Below are 25,932 nucleotides of genomic sequence, written 5' to 3'. Positions count from 1 at the left end.
AAACATTTAAGATTGATTTGATACCAGTAGAGTTAGGGAGTTTTGATGTGATAATCGGTATGGACTGGTTGAAAGAAGTGAAAGCGGAGATCGTTTGTTACAAAAATGCAATTCGCATTATACGAGAAAAAGGAAAACCCTTAATGGTGTACGGAGAAAAGGGCAACACGAAGCTACATCTTATTAGTAATTTGAAGGCACAAAAACTAATAAGAAAAGGTTGCTATGCTGTTCTAGCACACGTCGAGAAAGTACAAACTGAAGAAAAGAGCATCAATGATGTTCCCATTGCAAAAGAATTTCCCGATGTATTTCCGAAAGAATTACCGGGATTACCCCCACATCGATCCGTTGAATTTCAAATAGATCTTGTACCAGGAGCTGCACCAATAGCTCGTGCTCCTTACAGACTCGCACCCAGCGAGATGAAAGAACTGCAAAGCCAATTACAAGAACTTTTAGAGCGTGGTTTCATTCGACCAAGCACATCACCGTGGGGAGCTCCTGTTTTGTTTGTCAAGAAGAAAGATGGTACATTCAGGTTGTGTATCGACTACCGAGAGTTGAACAAACTTACCATCAAGAACCGCTACCCACTACCGAGAATCGATGACTTATTTGATCAACTACAAGGCTCGTCTGTTTATTCAAAGATTGACTTACGTTCCGGGTATCATCAAATGCGGGTGAAAGAAGATGATATTCCAAAGACTGCTTTCAGAACACGTTACGGTCATTACGAGTTTATGGTCATGCCGTTTGGTTTAACTAATGCACCAGCTGTGTTCATGGACCTTATGAACCGAGTGTGTGGACCATACCTTGACAAGTTTGTCATTGTTTTCATTGATGACATACTTATTTACTCAAAGAATGACCAAGAACACGGTGAACATTTGAGAAAGGTGTTAGAAGTATTGAGGAAGGAAGAATTGTACGCTAAGTTTTCAAAGTGTGCATTTTGGTTGGAAGAAGTTCAATTCCTCGGTCACATAGTGAACAAAGAAGGTATTAAGGTGGATCCGGCAAAGATAGAAACTGTTGAAAAGTGGGAAACCCCGAAAACTCCGAAACACATACGCCAGTTTTTAGGACTAGCTGGTTACTACAGAAGGTTCATCCAAGACTTTTCCAGAATAGCAAAACCCTTGACTGCATTAACGCATAAAGGGAAGAAATTTGAATGGAATGATGAACAAGAGAAAGCGTTTCAGTTATTGAAGAAAAAGCTAACTACGGCACCTATATTGTCATTGCCTGAAGGGAATGATGATTTTGTGATTTATTGTGACGCATCAAAGCAAGGTCTCGGTTGTGTATTAATGCAACGAACGAAGGTGATTGCTTATGCGTCTAGACAATTGAAGATTCACGAACAAAATTATACGACGCATGATTTGGAATTAGGCGCGGTTGTTTTTGCATTAAAGACTTGGAGGCACTACTTATATGGGGTCAAAAGTATTATATATACCGACCACAAAAGTCTTCAACACATATTTAATCAGAAACAACTGAATATGAGGCAGCGTAGGTGGATTGAATTATTAAATGATTACGACTTTGAGATTCGTTACCACCCGAGGAAGGCAAATGTGGTAGCCGATGCCTTGAGCAGGAAGGACAGAGAACCCATTCGAGTAAAATCTATGAATATAATGATTCATAATAACATTACTACTAAAATAAAGGAGGCGCAACAAGGAGTTTTAAAAGAGGGAAATTTAAAGGATGAAATACCCAAAGGATCGGAGAAGCATCTTAATATTCGGGAAGACGGAACCCGGTATAGGGCTGAAAGGATTTGGGTACCAAAATTTGGAGATATGAGAGAAATGGTACTTAGAGAAGCTCATAAAACCAGATACTCAATACATCCTGGAACGGGGAAGATGTACAAGGATCTCAAGAAACATTTTTGGTGGCCGGGTATGAAAGCCGATGTTGCTAAATACGTAGGAGAATGTTTGACATGTTCTAAGGTCAAAGCTGAGCATCAGAAACCATCAGGTCTACTTCAACAACCCGAAATCCCGGAATGGAAATGGGAAAACATTACCATGGATTTCATCACTAAATTGCCAAGGACTGCAAGTGGTTTTGATACTATTTGGGTAATAGTTGATCGTCTCACCAAATCAGCACACTTCCTACCAATAAGAGAAGATGACAAGATGGAGAAGTTAGCACGACTGTATTTGAAGGAAGTCGTCTCCAGACATGGAATACCAATCTCTATTATCTCTGATAGGGATGGCAGATTTATTTCAAGATTCTGGCAGACATTACAGCAAGCATTAGGAACTCGTCTAGACATGAGTACTGCCTATCATCCACAAACTGATGGGCAGAGCGAAAGGACGATACAAACGCTTGAAGACATGCTACGAGCATGTGTTATTGATTTCGGAAACAGTTGGGATCGACATCTACCGTTAGCAGAATTTTCCTACAACAACAGCTACCATTCAAGCATTGAGATGGCGCCGTTTGAAGCACTTTATGGTAGAAAGTGCAGGTCTCCGATTTGTTGGAGTGAAGTGGGGGATAGACAGATTACGGGTCCGGAGATTATACAAGAAACTACCGAGAAGATCATCCAAATTCAACAACGGTTGAAAACCGCCCAAAGTCGACAAAAGAGCTACGCTGAAATTAAAAGAAAAGATATAGAATTTGAAATTGGAGAGATGGTCATGCTTAAAGTTGCACCTTGGAAAGGCGTTGTTCGATTTGGTAAACGAGGGAAATTAAATCCAAGGTATATTGGACCATTCAAGATTATTGATCGTGTCGGACCAGTAGCTTACCGACTAGAGTTACCTCAACAACTCGCGGCTGTACATAACACTTTCCACGTCTCGAATTTAAAGAAATGTTTTGCTAAAGAAGATCTCACTATTCCGTTAGATGAAATCCAAATCAACGAAAAACTTCAATTCATCGAAGAACCCGTCGAAATAATGGATCGTGAGGTTAAAAGACTTAAGCAAAACAAGATACCAATTGTTAAGGTTCGATGGAATGCTCGTAGAGGACCCGAGTTCACCTGGGAGCGTGAAGATCCGATAAAGAAGAAATACCCGCATCTATTTCCAGAAGATTCGTCAACACCTTCAACAGCTTAAAATTTCGGGACGAAATTTATTTAACGGGTAGGTATTGTAGTGACCCGAACTTTTCCATGTTTATATATATTAATTGAGATTAATATTTACATGATTAAATGTTTCCAACATGTTAAGCAATCAAACTTGTTAAGACTTGATTAATTGAAATATGTTTCATATAGACAATTGACCACCCAAGTTGATCGGTGATTCACGAACGTTAAAACTTGTAAAAACTATATGATGACATATATATGGATATATATATATATAGTTAACATGATACTATGATAAGAAAACATATCATAAAGTATATTAACAATGAACTACATATGTAAAAACAAGACTACTAACTTAATGATTTTTAAACGAGACATATATGTAACGATTATCGTTGTAAAGACATTTAATGTATATATATCATATTAAGAGATATTCATACATGATAATATCATGATAATATAATAATTTAAAATCTCATTTGATATTATAAACATTGAGTTAACAACATTTAACAAGATCGTTAACCTAAAGGTTTCAAAACAACACTTACATGTAACGACTAACGATGACTTAACGACTCAGTTAAAATGTATATACATGTAGTGTTTTAATATGTATTTATACACTTTTGAAAGACTTCAATACACTTATCAAAATACTTCTACTTAACAAAAATGCTTACAATTACATCCTCGTTCAGTTTCATCAACAATTCTACTCGTATGCACCCGTATTCGTACTCGTACAATACACAGCTTTTAGATGTATGTACTATTGGTATATACACTCCAATGATCAGCTCTTAGCAGCCCATGTGAGTCACCTAACACATGTGGGAACCATCATTTGGCAACTAGCATGAAATATCTCATAAAATTACAAAAATATGAGTAATCATTCATGACTTATTTACATGAAAACAAAATTACATATCCTTTATATCTAATCCATACACCAACGACCAAAAACACCTACAAACACTTTCATTCTTCAATTTTCTTCATCTAATTGATCTCTCTCAAGTTCTATCTTCAAGTTCTAAGTGTTCTTCATAAATTCCAAAAGTTCTAGTTTCATAAAATCAAGAATACTTTCAAGTTTGCTAGCTCACTTCCAATCTTGTAAGGTGATCATCCAACCTCAAGAAACCTTTGTTTCTTACAGTAGGTTATCATTCTAATACAAGGTAATAATCATATTCAAACTTTGGTTCAATTTCTATAACTATAACAATCTTATTTCAAGTGATGATCTTACTTGAACTTGTTTTCGTGTCATGATTCTGCTTCAAGAACTTCGAGCCATCCAAGGATCCATTGAAGCTAGATCCATTTTTCTCTTTTAAAGTAGGTTTATCCAAGGAAATTAAGGTAGTAATGATGTTCATAACATCATTCGATTCATACATATAAAGCTATCTTATTCGAAGGTTTAAACTTGTAATCACTAGAACATAGTTTAGTTAATTCTAAACTTGTTCGCAAACAAAAGTTAATCCTTCTAACTTGACTTTTAAAATCAACTAAACACATGTTCTATATCTATATGATATGCTAACTTAATGATTTAAAACCTGGAAACACGAAAAACACCGTAAAACCGGATTTACACCGTCGTAGTAACACCGCGGGCTGTTTTGGGTTAGTTAATTAAAAACTATGATAAACTTTGATTTAAAAGTTGTTATTCTGAGAAAATGATTTTTATTATGAACATGAAACTATATCCAAAAATTATGGTTAAACTCAAAGTGGAAGTATGTTTTCTAAAATGGTCATCTAGACGTCGTTCTTTCGACTGAAATGACTACCTTTACAAAAACGACTTGTAACTTATTTTTCTGACTATAAACCTATACTTTTTCTGTTTAGATTCATAAAATAGAGTTCAATATGAAATCATAGCAATTTGATTCACTCAAAACGGATTTAAAATGAAGAAGTTATGGGTAAAACAAGATTGGATAATTTTTCTCATTTTAGCTACGTGAAAATTGGTAACAAATCTATTCCAACCATAACTTAATCAACTTGTATTGTATATTATGTAATCTTGAGATACCATTGACACGTATACAATGTTTCGACCTATCATGTCGACACATCTATATATATTTCGGAACAACCATAGACACTCTATATGTGAATGTTGGAGTTAGCTATACAGGGTTGAGGTTGATTCCAAAATATATATAGTTTGAGTTGTGATCAATACTGAGATACGTATACACTGGGTCGTGGATTGATTCAAGATAATATTTATCGATTTATTTCTGTACATCTAACTGTGGACAACTAGTTATAGGTTACTAACGAGGACAGCTGACTTAATAAACTTAAAACATCAAAATATATTAAAAGTGTTGTAAATATATTTTGAACATACTTTAATATATATGTATATATTGTTATAGGTTCGTGAATCAACAGTGGCCAAGTCTTACTTCCCGACGAAGTAAAAATCTGTGAAAGTGAGTTATAGTCTCACTTTTAAAATCTAATATTTTTGGGATGAGAATACATGCAGGTTTTATAAATGATTTACAAAATAGACACAAGTACGTGAAATTACATTCTATGGTTGAATTATCAAAATCGAATATGCCCCTTTTTATTAAGTCTGGTAATCTAAGAATTAGGGAACAGACACCCTAATTGACGCGAATCCTAAAGATAGATCTATTGGGCCTAACAAACCCCATCCAAAGTACCGGATGCTTTAGTACTTTGAAATTTATATCATATCCGAAGGGTGTCCCGGAATGATGGGGATATTCTTATATATGCATCTTGTTATTGTCGGTTACCAGGTGTTCACCATATGAATGATTTTTATCTCTATGTACGGGATGTGTATTGAAATATGAAATCTTGTGGTCTATTGTTACGATTTGATATATATAGGTTAAACCTATAACTCACCAACATTTTTGTTGATGTTTAAAGCATGTTTATTCTCAGGTGAATATTAAGAGCTTCCGCTGTTGCATTCTAAAATAAGGACAAGATTTGGAGTCCATGTTTGTATGATATTGTGTAAAAACTGCATTCAAGAAACTGATTTCGATGTAACATATTTGTATTGTAAACCATTATGTAATGGTCGTGTGTAAACAGGATATTTTAGATTATCATTATTTGATAATCTACGTAAAGCTTTTTAAACCTTTATTTATGAAATAAAGGTTATGGTTTGTTTTAAAAATGAATGCAGTCTTTGAAAAACGTCTCATATAGAGGTCAAAACCTCGCAACGAAATCAATTAATATGGAACGTTTTTAATCAATAAGAACGGGACATTTCATAAATGATGGGCAAAATGCTTGGAGATGATCAAGTATGAAGTTAGAAGTATTTTGAGAGATAAATGAGGGTGTAGGTATGAGAAAATGGAGTGAAGAAATGGTGTTCATTTATAAAAACGTTTTTAGTTTATAAAGAAAGAAAAGGATTCCTAATTTTATTTTCTTACTAATAATTCATACTACTTGACAAATCCTAGTTACCTCATATTTAGGGCAGTAATAATGTTGATTAGGATGTTGATTTAATGTGTATATACCAATAGTAAATACGTATAGAAGCTGGGTATGATACGGGTACATATACCCTAGATATACGTATAGAAATCTTGAGGAAACGGAACGAGAATTCAAATATAGCTATCTTTTGTGAATATACTTATATTGTTTTATGTATTTAAGTCCTTAAAAAGTGATTAAATACATTATATATACGATACATGTATAAGCATTATAGATTATAAGTATATATATCAAAGAATGTTACGTATAGTTATCGTTTTGAAAACTTAAGTTAGTAGTTTCAAAATATACTTATAACTCATTGTCATTAGTACATAATGAGATGTTAAACCATCCTTAGATTATGTTAAATATATATAAATACATATATATACACAAACGTATAATTATCGTATGTTATATAGTTCGTGATATCATCGGTCATATTGGACAGTCAAACGTTGTGTAAAACTCTTTTCAAAAACACAAGTCTCAACAATTTGGATTGCTTATCATGTTGGTATGGTTTAATTTATGTAAATATTAATCTCATAAGTATAATTTGGTCGGAAAATTCCGGGTCATTACATGAAATATGAAATCTTGTGGTCTATTGTTACGATTTGATATATATAGGTTAAACCTATAACTCACCAACATTTTTTGTTGACGTTTAAAGCATGTTTATTCTCAGGTGAATACTAAGAGCTTCCACTGTTGCATACTAAAATAAGGACAAGATTTGGAGTCCATGTTTGTATGATATTGTGTAAAAACTGCATTCAAGAAACTGATTTCGATGTAACATATTTGTATTGTAAGCCATTATGTAATGGTCGTGTGTAAACAGGATATTTTAGATTATCATTATTTGATAATCTACGTAAAGCTTTTTAAACCTTTATTTATGCAATAAAGGTTATGGTTTGTTTTAAAAATGAATGCAGTCTTTGAAAAACGTCTCATATAGAGGTCAAAACCTCGCAACGAAATCAATTAATATGGAACGTTTTTAATCACTAAGAACGGGACATTTCAGTTGGTATCCGAGCGTTGGTCTTAGAGAACTAGAAAATTTGCATTAGTATGTCTTATCGAGTTTGTTAGGATGCATTAGTGAGTCTGGACTTCGACCGTGTTTTCTTTAAAAATGATTGCTTAACATTTTTGTTGGAAACTATATATTATTAACATGTATATATTATGTGATATATTAATCTCTTAACATGTTTGATATTGTGTGATAGATGTCTACCTCTAGCACAAATCCCATTGACTCACCTAATAATAACGAAGAGTCGAATATATATTGGACTGATTCACAAGTTCCCGAAGAAGAACCGGAAGAAGAATCAGAACCGGAAGAAGAATCAGAACCGGAAGAGGAGGAACCGGAGGAGGAAATAGAACCGGTGGGGGAAATAATAAAACGATTAAGTAAAAGAAAATCCTCAACCAACCGACCAAGGTTAATTATGGTCAATGGTGTTTCCGCCAAGGAAGCAAAATATTGGGAGGATTACCAATTCTCCGATGAATCGGATTCCGACGAGAATTCCGATGATGTTATAGAAATTACCCCAACTGAATTTAAAAAGGCAAAAGAAAATAATAAGGGAAAGTGCATAAAAATAGAGAAATCTAATTCCAACCCCGATGAACTTTATATGTATCGTCAACCCCCGAAGCCCTTAAGTTGTAACAATGACCCGGGAACCTCTAAACCACCAGGTTTTTCTAGACCAATGTGGAAAACGACGGCTCGTATTAGGGGAACATCATATATCCCTAAAAACTTAGCAAAAAGAACCAAGTTCGAAAAAGAAGAAACGAGTAAGTCGGAATAAGATAGTTGTATTTGTGCGGTGTAATATATGTAATATAGTGTGCTTATGCTTTACGATATATGTAAAAATTGCTTGTATTAATAAGTATCTTTTATGAATCTAACTCTTGTCTATTTTACAGTATAAAAATACAAAATGGATAGACAACCCAATATTTTAGAAGACTTACCCGGAGACATGATTGATGAAATCTTGTCTAGAGTCGGTCAGAATTCCTCGGCACAACTATTTATGGCAAAATCAGTTTGTAAGACATTCGAAGAACGTTCCAAGAATGCCTTGGTTTATAAAAGGCTTTCATTTGAAAGATGGGGGATATCACATTGGGAAACCCATAAGTTACGATGTGTTTACTTTGACGCATATATTGCGGGGAACCCAAATGCTATTTTACGCAACGGGTTAAGAAATTATTTTGACTCAATGTATCCGAATATAGGACTTCATGATTTAGAAAAAGCGGCTAACATGCAACATAAAGAAGCATGTTATGCTTATGGGTTAGTAATGTTCGCTTCTCACCAAAGTGAGAAAAAGAACATCGGGCTACAACTATTAAACAAAACGTTCCCACAAGTGACGGAGTCGGTAATTGGGGTAAGAAATGAGGTTTTTAGGTTATTAAGAGACTGTTGGTCATTACGTAACCTTCGCCCTTTTGACGACGTTACAACACGTTGTCATACTATCGGTCACAACGGTTACGTTCCACAAGACCAAGGATGGGAAGTGGTATTAGTAAAACCAGAATGCATGACTTATTTCTGGACGTATGAATTACGTGTCTTTGTTGCCTTTGCTGAACGCCTTATTTATTAACTAGAATTATCTTCGCAACTATCTTGTATCAAAGTTATTGTGTGCTATATTTCATGCTTTATGTAACATAAGCGGTATTGTAAGTTTGTAAAATATTGTATAAAAGTTTGAATGCAAAATATTATTATAATCAGTTTTTCATATAGAATTGTAGTAGTTGAATTGTATATTAGCTACTAAGTATGAACTTAACGGGTAGGTACTACCCGAATTTAAACTTATAAAATGCTAATATGAAGAAAAAGCTTTTATAAATGAGTTCATATTATGCTACGAAATACTATTAACTACTCTTAATATTCTATATGATTAACTTGTTCCATTTGACTATTTTGAAGGAAATGGCACCGACTACTCGACACACCGTGAATATGAATGAATAGGAATTCCGTACTTTTCTAGTTTCAAACATAGCCGCAGTACAGGCTGCGCTACATACCAACAATAACCTTGGATCTAGCAGTACAGGAAATCGTGTAGGATGCACCTACAAAGAATTCACTGCCTGCAAACCGTTGGAATTTGATGGAACCGAATGACCGATCGGATTGAAACGGTGGACCGAGAAGGTCGAATCGGTGTTTGCCATAAGTAAGTGTACTGAAGAGGACAAAGTAAAGTACGCTACGTATACCTTCACAGGTTCTGCGTTAACATGGTGGAATACCTATCTAGAACAAGTGGGACAAGATGATGCGTACGCACTACCGTGGTCAGCATTCAAGCACTTGATGAATGAGAAGTACCGTCCCAGAACTGAGGTCAATAAGCTCAAGACAGAACTTAGAGGGTTCTGAACCCAAGGATTTGATATTACCATGTACGAAAGACAATTCACAGAATTGTGCCTATTGTGTCCGGGAGCGTTCGAAGATGAGGAAGAGAAGATCGACGCGTTTGTGAAAGGATTATCGGAAAGAATCCAAGAAGATATAAGTTCACACGAGCCCGCCTCCATACAACAGGCATGTAAAATGGCTCACAAACTAGTGAACCAGATTGAGGAAAGAATTAAAGAACAGACGGCTGAAGAGGCCAATGTGAAGCAAGTCAAAAGAAAGTGGGAGGAAAACGGTGATAAGAATCACCAATACAACAACAACAGCAATTACAATAATAATCGCAACAATTATCCCAACAATCGCAACATCAATCGCAACTACAACAAACGGCCCAACAACAACAACAACAACAACAGCAACTACAACAATCATCCCAACAACAATAACAACCGCAACAACAACAACAATCAGAAGCAGCTATGCCAAAGGTGTGAAAAGTATCACTCAGGGTTCTGCACCAAATTTTGCAACAAGTGTAAAAGAAATGGTCATAGCGCGGCGAAGTGTGAGGTCTACGGACCAGGGGTTAATAGAACGAAAGGAACAAATGGTGTCGGAACGAGTAATGGCGGAGCAAGTAGTGTCGGAGCAAGTTATGCCAATGTAGTTTGTTATAAATGTGGAAAACCGGGCCACATTATTAGAAATTGCCCGAACCAGGAGAACACGAATGGACAAGGCCGCGGAAGAGTTTTCAATATTAATACGGCAGAGGCACAGGAAGACCCGGAGCTTGTTACAGGTACGTTTCTTATTGACAATAAATCTACTTACGTTTTATTTGATTCGGGTGCGGATAGAAGCTATATGAGTAGAGATTTTTGTGCTAAATTAAGTTGTCCATTGACATCGTTGGATAGTAAATTTTTACTCGAATTAGCAAATGGTAAATTAATTTCAGCAGATAATATATGTCGGAATCGAGAAATTAAACTGGTTAGCGAAACATTTAAGATTGATTTGATACGAGTAGAGTTAGGGAGTTTTGATGTGATAATCGATATGGACTGGTTGAAAGAAGTGAAAGCAGAGATCGTTTGTTACAAAAATGCAATTCGCATTATACGAGAAAAAGGAAAACCCTTAATGGTGTACGGAGAAAAGGGCAACACGAAGCTACATCTTATTAGTAATTTGAAGGCACAAAAACTAATAAGAAAAGGTTGCTATGCTGTTCTAGCACACGTCGAGAAAGTACAAACTGAAGAAAAGAGCATCAATGATGTTCCCATTGCAAAAGAATTTCCCGATGTATTTCCGAAAGAATTACCGGGATTACCCCCACATCGATCCGTTGAATTTCAAATAGATCTTGTACCAGGAGCTGCACCAATAGCTCGTGCTCCTTACAGACTCGTACCCAGCGAGATGAAAGAACTGCAAAGCCAATTACAAGAACTTTTAGAGAGTGGTTTCATTCGACCAAGCACATCACCGTGGGGAGCTCCTGTTTTGTTTGTCAAGAAGAAAGATGGTACATTCAGGTTGTGTATCGACTACCGAGAGTTGAACAAACTTACCATCAAGAACCGCTACCCACTACCGAGAATCGATGACTTATTTGATCAACTACAAGGCTCGTCTGTTTATTCAAAGATTGACTTACATTCCGGGTATCATCAAATGCGGGTGAAAGAAGATGATATTCCAAAGACTGCTTTCAGAACACGTTACGGTCATTACGAGTTTATGGTTATGCCGTTTGGATTGACTAACGCACCAGCTGTGTTCATGGACCTTATGAACCGAGTGTGTGGGCCATATCTTGACAAGTTTGTCATTTTTTTCATCGATGACATACTTATTTACTCAAAGAATGACCAAGAACACGGTGAACATTTGAGAAAGGTGTTAGAAGTATTGAGGAAGGAAGAATTGTACGCTAAGTTTTCAAAGTGTGCATTTTGGTTGGAAGAAGTTCAATTCCTCGGTCACATAGTGAACAAAGAAGGTATTAAGGTGGATCCGGCAAAGATAGAAACTGTTGAAAAGTGGGAAACCCCGAAAACTCCAAAACACATACGCCAGTTTTTAGGACTAGCTGGTTACTACAGAAGGTTCATCCAAGACTTTTCCAGAATAGCAAAACCCTTGACTGCATTAACGCATAAAGGGAAGAAATTTGAATGGAAGGATGAACAAGAGAAGGCGTTTCAATTATTGAAGAAAAAGCTAACTACGGCACCTATATTATCATTGCCTAAAGGGAATGATGATTTTGTGATTTATTGTGACGCATCAAAACAAGGTCTCGGTTGTGTATTAATGCAACGGACGAAGGTGATTGCTTATGCGTCTAGACAATTGAAGATTCACGAGCAAAATTATACGACGCATGATTTAGAATTAGGCGCGGTTGTTTTTGCATTAAAGACTTGGAGGCACTACTTATATAGGGTCAAAAGTATTATATATACCGACCACAAAAGTCTTCAACACATATTTAATCAGAAACAACTGAATATGAGGCAGCGTAGGTGGATTGAATTGTTGAATGATTACAACTTTGAGATTCGTTACCACCCGGGGAAGGCAAATGTGGTAGCCGACGCCTTGAGCAGAAAGGACAGAGAACCCATTCGAGTAAAATCTATGAATATAATGATTCACACTAACCTTACTACTCAAATAAAGGAGGCACAACAAGGAGTTTTAAAAGAGGGAAATTTAAAGGATGAAATACCCAAAGGATCGGAGAAGCATCTTAATATTCGGGAAGACGGAACCCGGTATAGGGCTGAAAGAATTTGGGTACCAAAATTTGGAGATATGAGAGAAATGGTACTTAGAGAAGCTCATAAAACCAGATACTCAATACATCCTGGAACGGGGAAGATGTACAAGGATCTCAAGAAACATTTTTGGTGGCCGGGTATGAAAGCCGATGTTGCTAAATACGTAGGAGAATGTTTGACGTGTTCTAAGGTCAAAGCTGAGCATCAGAAACCATCAGGTCTACTTCAACAACCCGAAATCCCGGAATGGAAATGGGAAAACATTACCATAGAATTCATCACTAAATTGCCAAGGACTGCAAGTAGTTTTGATACTATTTGGGTAATAGTTGATCGTCTCACCAAATCAGCACACTTCCTGTCAATAAGAGAAGATGACAAGATGGATAAGTTAGCACGACTGTATTTGAAGGAAGTCGTCTCCAGACATGGAATACCAATCTCTATTATCTCTGATAGGGATGGCAGATTTATTTCAAGATTCTGGCAGACATTACAGCAAGCATTAAGAACTCGTCTAGACATGAGTACTGCCTATCATCCACAAACTGATGGGCAGAGCGAAAGGACGATACAAACGCTTGAAGACATGCTACGAGCATGTGTTATTGATTTCGGAAACAGTTGGGATCGACACCTACCGTTAGCAGAATTTTCCTACAACAACAGTTATCATTCTAGTATTGAGATGGCGCCGTTTGAGGCACTTTATGATAGAAAGTGCAGGTCTCCGATTTGTTGAAATGAAGTGGGGGATAGACAGATTACGGGTCCGGAGATAATACAAGAAACTACCGAGAAAATCATCCAAATTCAACAAAGATTAAAAACCGCCCAGAGTCGACAAAAGAGCTACGCGGACAGTAAAAGAAAAGATATAGAGTTTGAAATTGAAGAAATGGTCATGCTTAAGGTTTCACCTTGGAAAGGCGTTGTTCGATTTGGTAAACGGGGGAAACTAAATCCAAGGTACATTGGACCATTCAAGATTATAGATCGTGTCGGACCAGTAGCTTACCAACTGGAGCTACCTCAACAACTCGCAGCTGTACATAACACTTTCCACGTCTCAAATTTGAAGAAATGTTTTGCTAAAGAAGATCTCACTATTCCGTTGGACGAAATCCAAATCAATGAAAAACTTCAATTCATTGAAGAACCCGTTGAAATAATGGATCGTGAGGTTAAGAGACTTAAACAAAACAAGATACCGATTGTTAAGGTTCGATGGAATGCTCGTAGAGGACCCGAGTTCACCTGGGAGTGAGAAGATTAGATGAAGAAGAAATACCCGCATTTATTTCCAGAAGATACGTCAACACCTCCAACTGCTTAAAATTTTGGGACGAAATTTATTTAACGGGTAGGTACTGTAGTGACCCGAACTTTTCCATGTTTATATATATATTAAATGAAATTGTTATTTACATGATTAAGTGTTTCCAACATGTTAAGCAATCAAACTTGTTAAGACTTGATTAATTGAAATAGGTTTTATATAGACAATTGACCACCCAAGTTGACCGGTGATTCACGAACGTTAAAACTTGTAAAAACTATAAGATGACATATATATGGTTATATATATAGTTAATATGATTTTATTATAAGTATGTATCTCATTAGGTATTTTAACAATGAGTTATATACATAAAAAAATGAGACTATTAAATTAAGAAACTCGAAAACGATATATATAACGATTATCGTTATAACGTCTTACTAGGTACATATGAATCATATTAAGATATTGATACACTTGGTTAATTATGTTAAATGATAAGTAAATATATCATTAAGTGTATTAACAATGAACTACATATGTAAAAATAAGACTACTAACTTAATGATTTCGAAACGAGACATATATGTAACGATTATCGTTGTAACGACATTTAACTGTATATTTATCATACTAAGATATATTATATATCATAATATCATGATAATATAACAATTTAACATCTCATTTGATATAATAAACAATGGGTTAACAACATTTAACAAGATCGTTAACCTAAAGGTTTCAAAACAACATTTACATGTAATGACTAACGATGACTTAACGACTCAGTTAAAATGTATATACATGTAGTATTTTAATATGTATTCATACACTTTTGAAAGACTTCAAGACACTTATCAAAATACTTCTACTTAACAAAAATGCTTACAATTACATCCTCGTTCAGTTTCATCAACAATTCTACTCGTATGCACCCGTATTCGTACTCGTACAATACACAGCTTTTAGATGTATGTACTATTGGTATATACACTCCAATGATCAGCTCTTAGCAGCCCTTGTGAGTCACTTAACACATGTGGGAACCATCATTTGGCAACTATATGATATGCTAACTTAATGATATGCTAACTTAATGATTTAAAACCTGGAAACACGAAAAACACCGTAAAACCGGATTTACGCCGTCGTAGTAACACCGCGGGCTGTTTTGGGTTAGTTAATTAAAAATTATGATAAACTTTGATTTAAAAGTTGTTATTCTGGGAAAATGATTTTTATTATGAACATGAAACTATATCCAAAAATTATGGTTAAACTCAAAGTGGAAGTATGTTTTCTAAAATGGTCATCTAGACGTCGTTCTTTCGACTGAAATGACTACCTTTATAAAAACGACTTGTAACTTATTTTTCCTACTATAAACCTATAATTTTTCTGTTTAAATTCATAAAATAGAGTTCAATATGAAACCATAGCAATTTGATTCACTCAAAACGGATTTAAAATGAAGAAGTTATGGGTAAAACAAGATTGGATATTTTTTCTCATTTTAGCTACGTGAAAATTGGTAACAAATCTATTCCAACCATAACTTAATCAACTTGTATTGTATATTATGTAATCTTGAGATACCATAGACACGTATACAATGTTTCGACCTATCATGTCGACACATCTATACATATTTCGGAACAACCATAGACACTCTATATGTGAATGTTGGAGTTAGCTATACAGGGTTGAGGTTGATTCTAAAATATATATAGTTTGAGTTGTGATCAATATTGAGATACGTATACACTGGGTCGTGGATTGATTCAAGATAATATTTATCGATTTATTTTTGTACATCTAACTGTGGACAACTAGTTGTAGGTCACTAACGAGGACAGCTGACTTAATAAACTTAAAACATCAAAATATATTAAAAGTGTTGTAAATATATTTTGAAAATACTTTGATATATATGTATATATTGTTATAGGTTCGTGAATCAACCAGTGGCCAAGTCTTACTTCCTGACGAAGTAAAAATCTGTGAAAGTGAGTTATAGTCCCACTTTTAAAATCTAATATTTTTGGGATGAGAATACATGCAGGTTTTATAAATGATTTACAAAATAGACACAAGTACATGAAACTACATTCTATGGTTGAATTATCGAAATCAAATATGCCCCTTTTTATTAAGTCTGGTAATCTAAGAATTAGGGAACAGACACCCTAATTGACGCGAATCCTAAAGATAGATCTATTGGGCCTAACAAACCCCGTCCAAAGTACCGGATGCTTTAGTACTTCGAAATTTATATCATATCCGAAGGGTGTCCCGGAATGATGGGGATATTCTTATATATGCATCTTGTTAATGTCGGTTACCAGGTGTTCACCATATGAATGATTTTTATCTCTATGTATGGGATGCGTATTGAAATATGAAATCTTGTGGTCTATTGTTACAATTTGATATATATAGGTTAAAACCTATAACTCACCAACATTTTTTGTTGACGTTTAAAACATGTTTATTCTCAGGTGAATACTAAGAGCTTCCACTGTTGCATACTAAAATAAGGACAAGATTTGGAGTCCATGTTTGTATGATATTGTGTAAAAACTGCATTCAAGAAACTGATTTCGATGTAACATATTTGTATTGTAAACCATTATGTAATGGTCGTGTGTAAACATGATATTTTAGATTATCATTATTTGATAATCTACGTAAAGCTTTTTAAACTTTTATTTATGAAATAAAGGTTATGGTTTGTTTTAAAAATGAATGCAGTCTTTGAAAAACGTCTCATATAGAGGTCAAAACCTCGCAACGAAATCAATTAATATGGAATGTTTTTAATCACTAAGAACGGGACATTTCAGCGCCTACCGTATATAGACAAGTAGTTTAATGTTACCAAGCTAAGGGTATATTTCTGGTTTAAACCCACGTAGAATTAGTGTTAGTACTTGTGCCTATTTCGTAAAACATTTATAAAAACAGCGCATGTATTCTCAGTCCCAAAAATATATATAAAAGGGAGCAAATGAAACTCACAATACTGTATTTCGTAGTAAAAATACATATAACGTCATTTAACATGTGCAAGGTTGGCCTCGGATTCACGAACGTATCAATATTGAGATTCAATATTGCAGGAAAGTACGTAGACGTAACGGAGATGATAAACACTAGATTGACCTCACGAGCATACCCATGAACCATACCCATCACCTCCATAGCTATAACCCATAATTTCCTTAGCTTCGACTCATTCAAAAAAACTATTTTGAAATCACTCGGACAGCACTCCGTCGTAATATTTTATGTATACTAATAATATCTTGAAATAATACAGAGCAATATATATATATATATATATATATATATATATATATATATATATATATATATATATATATATATATACATAAATCGATTGATAGAGTTTAGAGAAAAATATTTTCAAGTTTCTATGAAATAATGAAACCTATTGAATTCTATTTATAATAGATTTTTGAATTATTAAAGTGAATTATTAAAGTATGAATTATTAAAGTGAATTATTAAAGTATGAATTATTAAAGTGAATTATTAAAGTATGAATTATTAAAGTGAATTATTAAAGTATGAATTATTAAAGTGAATTATTAAAGTATGAATTATTAAAGTGAATTATTAAAGTTAAAGTAAAGTAAAAGTAAAAGTAAAGTAAAGGTATAGTTAAAGTATAGTAAAAGTATAAAAACTATGTATGTATAATACGCGTATAAATATATATAATATTAATTTAAATCGTTATATATATTTAATGAAATAAAATATAAATATCGTTATATTTATTATACTGGTTAAGTAATGAGTTGTCAAAAGTGATTCTAGATATTTATAAAAGTTATATACGTTTTAATAATAAAGTTCTTTTTAAACTGAAAACGTCTTTGTACGTTTGAAAATAGATTAATAGAATATTATGGAAACTAATTCTCCACTAACTTTTGTCTAACTTTCGTAAATGACACTTTTTGTTTTTATTTATAAATAGCTTTACAAATTATTTTGAATATCGTTAAGAGGAATAGATTTTCTCAAATCATAGTGGACCTCTCAACGGAGACTTGTAATCATAATTCAATGTTTCTGATAATTCAATCATTTAATATATATTTTTTTAATTTCGTGGAAAATCATATTGAAACAAATACGTTCGTGTAAAGTATTATACGTTTAATACTTTATTAATATTCTCAAGTTATAATATATATATACATAACATATCTATTTATATATAACGGTTCGTGAATCGTCAGAATTTGGTCGAGGTTATAATGAATGTATGAACACAGTTTAAAATTTTTGAGATTTAACTTAACAAACTTTGCTTATCATGTCGGAATAATATAAAGATTAAAGTTTAAATTTGGTCGGAAATTTCCGGGTCGTCACAGTACCTACCCGTTAAAGAAATTTCGTCCCCGAAATTTGATAGAGGTCGTCATGACTAACAATGAGAATGTTATTATAACGATTATAGAGTTTTATCATGTTCAAGAAGAATGGATAAAATAATTCGATTACTCGAAGCGTGTGAGTGAAGTTATCGTAAATGAATGAAATAAGATAATAGTGATTCGTTGTATCTTTTAACGTCATCACGATTGATCTCTGAAAAGAAAATCTTTGTAATCTATATTGGACTTGATTATTCGACGATTAAGGAAATTATGATCCTCTTCGAATTAATGCGATAATCTATTTTGATTTCTCTGTCGGATATTTCACTATAAATCCACCTCATTTGTTTTCTTACAACTCACACCTTCTCAACTCATATTTTAAAGTATTTGTCGATATGCTTCATCCAGTGCTGATTCTTGATATACTCCTCACTTTCATATCTGTCGCTCTTCTTTTTCATCTGCCTTCGGAAGAATCTATTTACTTCTACTATACTCTTGGTTTTATAGTGTTTTTAGTTCTCCCGTGTCTTTATATTGCTATATGCATTGATATATACGTTTTGTGATTTCTGGGTTGTTGTTGGGTTTTATATCTTCCCTTATATTTCAAAGTCCTTGCTTCTTCTATAATCATTGTCATCCACAGTTAATGCTCTCTTCTATTTGCTATGATTTATACTCCCATTTCTAGTTCGGAGCTTTGTCCTTTCGTTTCTTCTTCTTGCGATTAAGCACCGCTTGTAATGGTCCAGAATTCGCAGATATAAATTTCGGAATGAACATTGTTAATGTTCTAGGAAGGAAATTGTAATGACACGATCTTGACTTGTCAAATTACCAGAATACCTCGGAAAAGGCCGAATCATCAAGAAATATTTTCTTGATATTTAGAGATCAAAGAGAATACAAGAGTCGTGTAACATAGCACATGATGACGTTATGATCTGTGAATCATCATGTTCCATTTAGAAACTCAGCATGAATTACTGTAATATAATCACGTTGATCAAGTGTCATTATATTATACTAACTCATGCTTCAACTCCCAACACTTCTTCAAGAATATTCCTATTTTAAACTTGAATGTTTCAGAATTTAGAAACTAAAATAGTTTCTTTTATGATATAATACAGATAGCGCGAAGAGGTAAATGATTTCAGATAAGAATAATTATAAAAATATCTTCAGAAGTATGGATGATATTTATAATGAAAGATACGATGATATCTTAGAATGTTTAATATCAGAGGATGATGAAGGATATTATCCGCAGGGATTTAGAGTCAGGAGCAAGGTATTCGTTAATGACTTCAGCAAGTACTGAATCATTTGGATTCTTTGAAGGCAGGTTCAGCCTTTGTGATTTGTCCACAGCCTCCTTCATACTTTGCTCAATCCGTTTTCCAGTTCCAAAGCTTCTCTTTTTCTGAGCTTTGCCAATATACTATCCTTTATCATCCAACTTTTTACTGTTAAGGTCGTTTACAGTTTTTGCTGCTTCATCAGCATTTTTCAAAATTTCGAGAACTGGTTCGCAGTTTAGGGTGTTTTTCAGAAATTTCTCATTCAAAGAATGTAAGTCTTGGAGGTAGACGTTGTGTGTATATGTAATTGTTGATGTAGACATGCTACCTGGTTTCAAAATACTGATTGCTGATTCTCAATAATTGGTATGGCAATTCTTGTTATAAGGTACGAATGAGTATATGATAGGGTTTCGATAATTATAATGATTTTTTTTTTTTTTGAAAGTCAAAGATCATTGAAGTTGTTGGTAAGTTTATTGCTAATGTGGTGAATATAAACGATTCCCTGGTAAATTTGGCGAAAGGGCAACGTATCTATTGAGGTTATAATAAGACTGTTTTGATTGAGAAGTCGAAGTTGACTTGCTGGAGATGTGACAAAACTGTCTATTTTGAAACGGAATTGAAAAGTTATTTTAGCTAGTAAATGCCAAAGGGTCTAACACGGATACGTGTCGAACTATGACTTAGGTTTTGAGAGTTTTTCAGGTGTATAACTGTGGGTAACATGTGGTTGGATCATCATCTCGATTGTTCCTTAGTTGAAGTGTCTTCAGGAATTCCGAAGGGTTTGAGCACATATTGTAATCGTTAATACATATGATGTTCTAACACAGTTTTGAAGTCAAAGTATAGCTTTGAAAGATATAGGAATCTAAGAGTGATGATACTGGTTATATTTTGAATTGAATTATGCGATTTCAAAATCAGAATATGTAATTGAATTTGAATGAGTATGATTGTTTTGATTTATATGAAAGAATGGATATTGTTGTGAAAGTAGGGAGTATAGTTGATGATTGCTGAATCAGTTTCAAAAAATGTAATATATTAATTGTGAATTTATATATCTCTCGGGTATTACCTACCCGTTAAAAAATTTTCACAATTAATATTTTGTACAAAAGAGTTTATTACAGTCTTTATGAAAATATATGTGTATATTTTCTTTAGATGTAATATAGATTTAATGAGATAATATTAAATTAAACTCATTTGTTTTATGGTTGGAACTAGAATTGAGTAATCCCTAAAACTTTATAAATTGCATAAGTATTTCTTCAATAATATTGAAATTATGAATCATTACTTTGTTATTTGTTGGTTTTCGTGAAATTCTTGTGAACTTCGCAAGGTACGAATGATGTTATTTGAAAAGTTTCGAGTACATCGATGATAAAAGTGTAAAATCAAACATATATTCGAATAATACACTTGATTTATTATGAATTGGATTTTTATTGAATTGAGACAGAGATTGTAATTAACGATGGTTAAGTTGCGAACGAAGGACGTACATCATTGCATATTTGTAATATGAATTAACTGAGTAGTTAAGATTCACACATAATAGCTTAGTACGGGAAGATTTATTATGGTTTAAAAATTTATACATATAAAATATACATATAAATCTTTCGATTGGAAATGAGTTAATACTTCATAACTCGTTGATACAATATATTTGTTGTTGATTCGTAATGATGTCCACAATGATTCTTGAACTGACAGAGTTTGTGATGTTACAGGTGCTGTTGATTCTGACGATACTGACGGCACTGACTGTGTTGATGATGCTACGGTCCTGTTGATGCTGTTGGTAAAACAAATCTAGCTTGTAAATCGTACACCATTTTCGATCAAAGTTTCTACTCTACCATCTCCGTTCACTCATCCGATTTACGGTCAGAATTAAATAATCTCTAAGATTTTGGAGATTACATAACTGCCGCAGAGATATCTCTTCAATGAAGTTTATGAATTAATACTTCATTGTTTGTTGTTGTTGATATTCCTGGATATTTACAGGGGGTATGACGTTGATGTTTGAGATACAGATTGTGATGTTGCGGTGTGGGATGTGGATGTTGTTATTGGTGGTGGTAATGGTACTGTTGGTGTTGCTGATGGTGGTACTGTTTATGCTGCTGGTTCTGCTGCTGGTGTTTGTAACCTTTGCACCATATTCTCCAAAGCCACTACCCGAGCGCGAAGCTCGTTCACTTCTTCTATTACACCGGAGTGATTTTCGGTTCAGACGAGCGAATAAATAAAATCTAGAATTTGGTGTAGTATGTAATCGTGACAAGATACTCTAGAAATAAGAGAGAAAATCGTGTTTCGGATAGGTTCGCCAGTAAGTGCTTCAGGTTCTTCGCCAAGAGGGCAATGTGGTGGATGGAAGGGATCACCTTCTTCTTGTCTCTAATGATTAAGGAGGCTACGAACCCATCCTCAATTCATCCAGAATAGATGATGACTAATTGGTTGATCCATTCCGGTCACACTGCTTTCGGAACTTGATTGGGATTCCATTTCGGAATCCGAGGGACTTGAACTAATGACGAATTCTATTTCGTACGATTGAATAAAGAATTTTTTGATATGAAATGATTTTCCGGCTATCGGGTGGTATTCTAATTATATAGAGCAAAAGGTTTCATAGATTACGGAGGAATTTACGGAATATGTCAGGCAAAGTTTACAGTAACAGATACGCTAAGATATGAATTAGCAGATATGCTAATATATGAATTTTTATCTATACACTATTCATGCAATCAATGCAATAAGATGTGTCTAGACTAAGAATGATAAGCAGGTAATTTTCGACAAGAATGATGAGCAAAACTTTTGAAATGCAGACACGGTCGAAGTCCAGACTCACTAATGCATCCTAACGACTATCAGTTAGACACACTAATGCAGACCTGGTTCGCTAAGACCACCGCTCTGATACCAACTGAAAGGACCCGCTCATATACATTATAAACGATTCACAATAGTTGATTACATCGCGAGGTATTTGACCTCTATATGATACATTTTACAAACATTGCATTCGTTTTTAAAATACAAACTTTCTTTACAACAAAAGTTGACGGCATGCACACCATTTCATAATACATCCAACTATAATTGGCTTAATAATAATCTTGATGAACTCAATAACTCGAATGCAACGTCTTTCAAAATATGCCATGAATGACTCCAAGTAATATCCTTAAAATGAGCTAATGCACAACGGAAGATTTCTTTAATACCTGAGAATAAACATGCTTTAAAGTGTCAACCAAAAGGTTGGTGAGTTCATAGGTTTATCATAACAATCATTTCAATATATTAATAGACCACAAGATTTCCGTTTATAAATATATGTACACTCGCAAGTGTATAAAAGTATTCTATAAGTCGTAGGCACCCAGTAACAAGCCTTAACGTTCATGTTTTACCCTCTGAAGTACACCAGATTAGGTGTGTTTAAAATAACCTCGAAGTACTAAAGCATCCCATAGTCAGGATGGGGTTTGTCAGGCCCAATAGATCTATCTTTAGGATTCGCGCCTACCGTACATACACAAGTAGTTTAATGTTACCAAGCTAAGGGTATATTTCTGGTTTAAACCACGTAGAATTAGTTTTAGTACTTGTGCCTATTTCGTAAAACATTTATAAAAACAGTGTATGTATTCTCAGTCCCAAAAATATATATAAAAGGGAGCAAATGAAACTCACAATACTGTATTTCGTAGTAAAAATACTAATAACATCATTTAACATGTGCAAGGTTGGCCACGGATTCACGAACGTATCAATATTGAGATTCAATATTGCAGGAAAGTACGTAGACGTAACGGAGATGATAAACACTAGATTGACCTCACGAGCATACCCATGAACCATACCCATCACCTCCATAGCTATAACCCATAATTTTCTTAGCTTCGACTCATTCAAAAAAACTATTTTGAAATCACTCGGACAGCACTCCGTCGTAATATTTTATGTATACTAATAATATCTTGAAATAATACAGAGCAAATATATATATATATATATATATATATATATATATATATATATATATATATATATATATATATATATATATATATACATAAATCGATTGATAGAGTTTAGAGAAATATATTTTCAAGTTTCTATGAAATAATGAAACCTATTGAATTCTATTTATAATAGATTTTTGAATTATTAAAGTGAATTATTAAAGTATGAATTATTAAAGTGAATTATTAAAGTATGAATTATTAAAGTGAATTATTAAAGTGAATTATTAAAGTATGAATTATTAAAGTGAATTATTAAAGTATGAATTATTAAAGTGAATTATTAAAGTATGAATTATTAAAGTGAATTATTAAAGTTAAAGTAAAGTAAAAGTAAAAGTAAAGTAAAGGTATAGTTAAAGTATAGTAAAAGTATAAAAACTATGTATGTATAATACGCGTATAAATATATATAATATTAATTTAAATCGTTATATATATTTAATGAAATAAAATATAAATATCGTTATATTTATTATACTGGTTAAGTAATGAGTTGTCAAAAGTGATTCTAGATATTTATAAAAGTTATATACGTTTTAATAATAAAGTTCTTTTTAAACTGAAAACGTCTTTGTACGTTTGAAAATAGATTAATAGAATATTATGGAAACCAATTCTCCACTAACTTTTGTCTAACTTTCTTAAATGACACTTTTTGTTTTTATTTATAAATAGCTTTACAAATTATTCTGAATATCGTTAAGAGGAATAGATGTTCTCAAATCATAGTGGACCTCTCAACAGAGACTTGTAATCATAATTCAATGTTTCTGATAATTCAATCATTTAATATATATTTTTTTTAATTTCGTGGAAAATCATATTGAAACAAATACGTTCGTGTAAAGTATTATACGTTTAATACTTTATTAATATTCTCAAGTTATAATATATATATACATAACATATCTATTTATATATAACGGTTCGTGAATCGTAATGTATGAACACAGTTTAAAATTCTTGAGATTTAACTTAACAAACTTTGCTTATCGTGTCGGAATAATATAAAGATTAAAGTTTAAATTTGGTCGGAAATTTCCGGGTCGTCACAGAAGATCTTCGGGAAACACATCGGGAAAGTCTTTAACCACCGGTACATCTTCAATACACTTCTCTTTCGATTCAATCATCTTAACGTGGGCTAGAATAGCTGGATAACCTTTCATAAGGAATTTGTGGGTTTTAATACAGGAGATAATGTTGAGATTGGAACCACTCTTTTCACCCTGGATGATAAGAGTCTCTCCATTTCCCAATGGAACATGAACGATTTTATCGTAACACATGATTGCAGCTTTTAATGGACGTAACCAATCCATCCCAACTACGACATCAAAACTTCCGAGCTCAACCGGCAGAAGGTCAATCTTAAATTCTTTGTTGGCTAAGATTAGGTTGCAGTTTTTATAGATTTTATCAACTTTCATGATCTTTCCATTGGCTATTTCTACTAATCGTTTAGTTTCTAAGGGTTGAGGCTTTTCAGTAAATAGGGTACAAAATTCACTAGACACGTAACTTCTGGCGGCACCCGTATCGAATAAAATAGTTGCGTAACAATTATTGACAAGATACGTACCCGTGATGTATAAGGACCCGTCCTAATCTATCTGGACGAATACATTATATTTGGTTACATTGAGAGGTACTTGACCTCGATATGATACATTTTACAAATATTTCATTCGTTTTTAAAAGACAAACTTTCTTTACAATGAAAGTTGACGGCATGCATACCATTTCATAATACATCCAACTATAATTGACTTAATAATAATCTTGATGAACTCAACGACTCGAATGCAACGTCTTTTAAAATATGTCATGAATGACTCCAAGTAATATCTCTAAAATGAGCAAATGCACAGCGGAAGATTTCTTTCATACCTGAGAATAAACATGCTTTAAAGTGTCAACCAAAATGTTGGTGAGTTCATTAGTTTATCATAATAATCATTTCCATTAT

This window comes from Rutidosis leptorrhynchoides, chromosome 5 (assembly GCF_046630445.1).
Source record: "Rutidosis leptorrhynchoides isolate AG116_Rl617_1_P2 chromosome 5, CSIRO_AGI_Rlap_v1, whole genome shotgun sequence".
NCBI lineage: Eukaryota > Viridiplantae > Streptophyta > Magnoliopsida > Asterales > Asteraceae > Rutidosis > Rutidosis leptorrhynchoides.
The sequence above is the reverse complement of the archived record's forward strand: the minus strand, read 5'-3'. Positions refer to the sequence as shown.